Raw genomic sequence first — 5,212 nt, forward strand, 5'->3', positions numbered from 1 at the left:
CATAAAACCTGTCTTATAAAAGGCACATAATAAGTGTTTAATGAAGGGATACTAGCAACAAAAGCCTTTTTTCTCATGTAACCAATGTATTGGAACTTTCTCCAAATTGTATTACACTTCCCTGTCTCATTAAACTGATTTCACTGAATGTTATTGAATTTTTGCTTGCTAAACCACGGGTTCAAAATATATCGTATGATTTCCTGTGCTACAGACTGTAATTTCCAGATTTTTTTTTTCAGTCTTACATCCTCGATCAGCAAAAAAATCATCATCGTAGACAGCTGGGAGACTTATAATTATTTATACCTAAGTTGTGGCATTAATACTACTGACCTAATACAGGCCGTATCTCTTAAAACTTAGGCAAAAATAGAAACTTTTGAAGATAAGAAAAAGATAAAACAAATAATCTTTATTATTTCTACTATGTGGCATTTCCTATGTATGAGTGAAAGGAACATTATCTTGCCGTCTTATCATTATTCCCTGTGTTTACATTGCTTGAAATAGCCCTAGGGTATTTGAGAAATGGCCATCACCATATAGATTCTCAATCTCGAGATTAAATCGTGGGAAAGCTTAATTTCTCTTGTGTCTTTACATTTAAAATATAGAAATAAAAGTTCTAATCCTGAATCCCACTGAATCACTTGAACTCCCCAGAGATGCACACACACCCCTATCACCAACCCCACCCCACACACTCTTCGAAGGTAACAGGCAATGACCCTAGTAAGCCTTGTGGTTAAGAGTAACGATTCCAAAGTCCACGATTGAATTTGAATCTCATTTACTAGATGTGTGGCAAGTTTTAACCTCCCTAAGCCCTGTTTCCCAGTTGCACAAAGGGTGTGATACTATTAATATTTCAGCATAGACAGAATTATGAAGATTGACTGCAAGGGACGTGAGTAAAAGCTCACAGTCAGCCCTGTCACTCTAACTCAGTTACAGTCTGTGCTGAGCCCAGCCAGGCTCTTCAGAGCTGTGTGCCCTGACAACAAAGTCTTTTTTCTTTCCTAACTTTTCATTATTTTTAACTTTTTTCAAACAATACTGAAATGGTAAGATTTTAGTCTTGAAAAAATAGTAAGATGTACATCCATACACCTCTAGTGCAGATTCAGTAAGAGTTTTTTTCCTATTTTTAAACAAATAAAAGACACAGCGACATTTTATCCCTAAATATCTCAGCATGCATCTCCTTTTCTCCTAGAAGTCTCCTACACAACAACAACATTATGCTCACACTTAAGAAAGTCAACAGTGAGTCAGTAATATCAACTGCTACCTTTGCTACTCGTATATTCAGAATCCCCCCAAACTCTCTCTTACAGCTGGGTCCCCACCTCCAAATTCAGGATGCAGCTACAGTCTACCCACACAGAGAGAATTGGGTTATTATGTTTTTGCAGTTTCTTTTCATCTAGGACAGTCTGTCTGCCTTAATCAATGAATTTATTTCCTTGCCCAGTTTTGAGGCCACTTGTCTTAGAGAACCTCTCATCACTGATGCGTCTGATTATTTATTTGCAATGTTTACTTAGTTTGTTCTTTTCTCTCTAGCAGTCTTTGTAACCTGTGAGCTGTTCAATCGGAAACTTGATGAGATTCAGGTTATAGTTACGCAGTTGAGGCAAGATACTTCCTAAGTGACGTTGTCAGCTGACAATGCTTGCACAGTCCTTCTTTTCTGCTCCTGGTTTTTTACTAATCTCTTGATTTTAGCCATCATTCCCCTTGTCAACTTCCTCCCCCTTTTGTCTAACTTTACAGATCTGTAAGGATAGGATGAGTGTGGTGCCTCCGTCTTCCTATACACTCAACTATTCATGAGCCTTGTGACAATCTTTAAATGAAGAGTATATGTCTCTACAGAAGGCAGGTTTGAAATTGTCAGAAACCAGAGTAAACCACAGATAAATGCTAAAAGAAGGCTCATGTTTTCCCCATGAACTTCAACAGTATGTGTTTGACTCAGATTCCTATGGCATAATGGGACAGCTGTTTCGATTTCAGAATCTATCAATAGCATTGATAAGAAATGAATACTTAGTTATCACTAGTATTACTTATACTGCGGCGTTACTAACAATGGCATTACCCATTGCTTTAATATTTGCAAGTATTAGTAAGTATCGGTTACAGTCAATTTGTTCTACGATGGCTCGTTTGGGGATCAAAGAAAGGACATTGTTTGATCCCGTCAGGTTGTTATTTATGAATTAAGGCCCACCGTTATTGTCAGTAACATATTTGTACTAAGGTCACTTGTTAACATAAAACTTAGCACACAATTGTGTGCACTCAAGTTTCCAGGGGAAAAAAAAGAAAGAAAAGAAAAAAGCCCTCAGGTCTGGGCTACAGCAGAGCAGTGGTGTATCTTATTCAGAAATAAAATAAACACATGAAATGAGGAAATATTTCGAAATGGTGTGAAAATTAAAAAGCATCCCTGGTACTGAAGACTAAACTTCCATCATTCAGACACACTTTAGAATCAAAGGCGTGTTCTTTTCCAGTGGCTAATCGGGTGCATTTTTTCAGCTGTCTGCCTCGCCATCACAGGCTGGAGGTGAATTGGCCAGTGTTTCCACGCAGAATGTTAAAACAGCATTTACATTTCTCACGGCGGCTCTGTTGTTACCTCCTTCGATTGCACCATGAAAGCGCACTGGTACTGAAATGCCAGGGAGAACATGTTCAGGTTATAAAACGCGCTGGGCTGAGCAGTCGGGGAGGGCCCCACACCCATTGTCAAGACAAGGTCCTCACCTAGCCAACTAGGACTGCGCTGTTTCCTCCCTCCCCCCTCGGATGAAGGGCAGGCAGTACTGTGACCCCAGGTGTTCAGCGTTGGCAATATTGTCCAACACCTTGTAATAGAATGGGATGATTCAACCCATCATCTCATTCAACACTTACCAGGGGGCGCCCGTGTGCTGGGACCTGTGTGACCAACTCACCCTGGACTTTCTCATTTTAGTGCTAAAAACTCATAAGTTGCAGACAAGCTGGGCACATTGGTCACTTGACCATAGCAGGCAGTAAGGATAAAGACCAAGGGCAACTCTATTCCTGCCATCAAGAAGTGTGTAGTCTCAGAGAGAATCAGAAAAATAAGCCAATTAGGAGAGTTTGGAGGGATCAGTACTTAGAATCACCAGCGGGAATCTGTACAGGGAAGAACGTGGGCTCTAATTGGGAGGCCGGAGAGGGCTCCCTGAAGGAGACCGTGCTTGAGTTTGATTTAAACAATAAACAGCCTGACATCCGAAGTTCAATTTTGCAAATACCAAAAGAGGAGATGCCTGTGGGACGTCATGCAATGTTATTCTTTCTCTGAGTCTCACAATATGTGTATCTGGTTTACATTCCCACAGCAGGGAGATGGGATTTCCAGTAGGAGAGAAGCCGAGAAGGGAACGCTCACTCTTGGTCTGCTTTCCTATGGGGCGGAATGCAGCTGCCAGGATTTCAGTCCTGAACATGGTGATTGTTTTTGGAACCAGAGATAAATATGGAACACATATTTCTTTCTCTGGGGATTATTTTGAAAAGAGTAAGAAGGAATGGCCTAGAGATGGTGGCATTTATTGGAGGTTAGGAACACCAAAGTGGACACCACGAAAACCAAATAAAATGTAAGCTCTTTTTTCACGTGTTTTATTTTGGGAAAAAAAATTGGATTTTTTGGAAAAATTATATACTTTTCATCTAGACTCACCAATTATTAAAAATTTCCCACTTGTACTTTCTGTCTCTTTCTCTTTATGCCTACATGTATTTATTAGTATTTATTTCTGAGCCTTTTTTTTTTTTTTTTACTGAGCCATTATTAAGGTGTACAAATCATACCCCTGTGATTGTTAATATTCCAGCTGGTATCTCCTAACAACCCAAGAACATGCCATTCTCCTGCATTGCTACCATTGGCTTTACATGTGACACTCTCCTACGTTGCCACAGCATGCTTTTATGGGCAGAGTGTGTACCGCTGACACGATGCTACTGTCTAACAGTCCGTATACACATGTTGCCTGCCATCTCCATAATGTCTTGTAAGGCAGTTACCTTTCTGACCTAGCATTCAATCCAGGCTGCACTGGGACAGCACATCTCATATTCTTAATCAGAAAGCACTCTCCGGCCTTTTTGGTCATTCAGGACTGACGCTTTTGAGAAGGACAGGCCAGTTGAATGCCCCTGGGTCTGGGTTAGTTTCATGTGTCCCCATGATTATGTTCAGGTTATGAATTTTCTCAGCCTAAGTGATGGTCCTTGTTGACACATCACATCAGAAGATGCACATAGTCCATTTGTCCTGTCACTTTGATCACTTGGCTATGGCGGAGGCCTCCTGCCAAGTCTCTGTGCTGTAAAATGACCAGTTTTCTTTTGGTAATTATTAAGTAATCTGTGGTAGGTGAGTGTGTAAATGCAGTGTTCCCTTTCAAATGTTTACCAAACAGGTTTTGCATCTGTATTAGTTTGCTGAGGTTTCCAGAACAAAGGACCACAGACTGGGTGGCTGAAAACTACAGAATTTCATCCTCTCAGTCCTGGGGACTGGAAGCCTGAAATGAAGGCGTCAGCAGGCGTGGCTCCTTCTGAGGGCTGAGAGGAAAGGTCCACTCCAGACCTCTCTCCCTGGTTTATAGATGGGCATCTTCCTCTCTGCGTGCCTGTGTGTCTAAATTTCCTCTTTACAAGGACACTAGTCATATTACGTTAGGGTTCATCCTAATGACCTCACTTTAACTTGTTGACCTCTGTAATGACCCTATCTCAAAATAAAGTTGCATTCTGAGGTCCTGAGGGTTAGGACTTCAACCTATGAATTAGGGGGCAGGGAGACACAATTCAACCAATGAAGATGCATTTCAACCATCCACAGACATTCTCAATGTTCATGTAGACAGAGGAGGAAATCAGAGCTGTGACTGCATAAACCTAGCTGTTCATTCTGAAGCCACAATGGTAGTAAATCCCTCTCTCTACACTTTCACAGGCAAGAAGTCAGTGCTGAGCTTGAAAACACTTAAGATGCTGGTGTTTTAAGACCCTCCTGGCCATCTCTCCACAGGGCTGAAATTTATGCTTACTCATATGGAGGATGGCTCTTCTCTTTTGGTGCTAATGGGTTTGGTTTACTGTTCAACACATGCTATATGGGCCTGCCCATTACACCAGCAGCTAAATTGGGGAC

The 5,212-nt window shown here is 41.2% G+C and overlaps 1 protein-coding gene across 1 annotated transcript in view; it reads left to right on the forward strand.

Annotated features, from left to right (window-relative positions):
• GPC6 (glypican 6) overlaps window positions 1–5,212 on the forward strand; it is a 1,125,082-nt gene that overhangs the window by 1,096,978 nt on the left and 22,892 nt on the right. The gene's annotated exons all lie outside the window — the stretch shown is intronic.

This window comes from Otolemur garnettii, unplaced genomic scaffold (assembly GCF_000181295.1).
Source record: "Otolemur garnettii isolate 467f Iridium unplaced genomic scaffold, OtoGar3 scaffold00034, whole genome shotgun sequence".
In the NCBI taxonomy this organism is placed as follows: domain Eukaryota; kingdom Metazoa; phylum Chordata; class Mammalia; order Primates; family Galagidae; genus Otolemur; species Otolemur garnettii.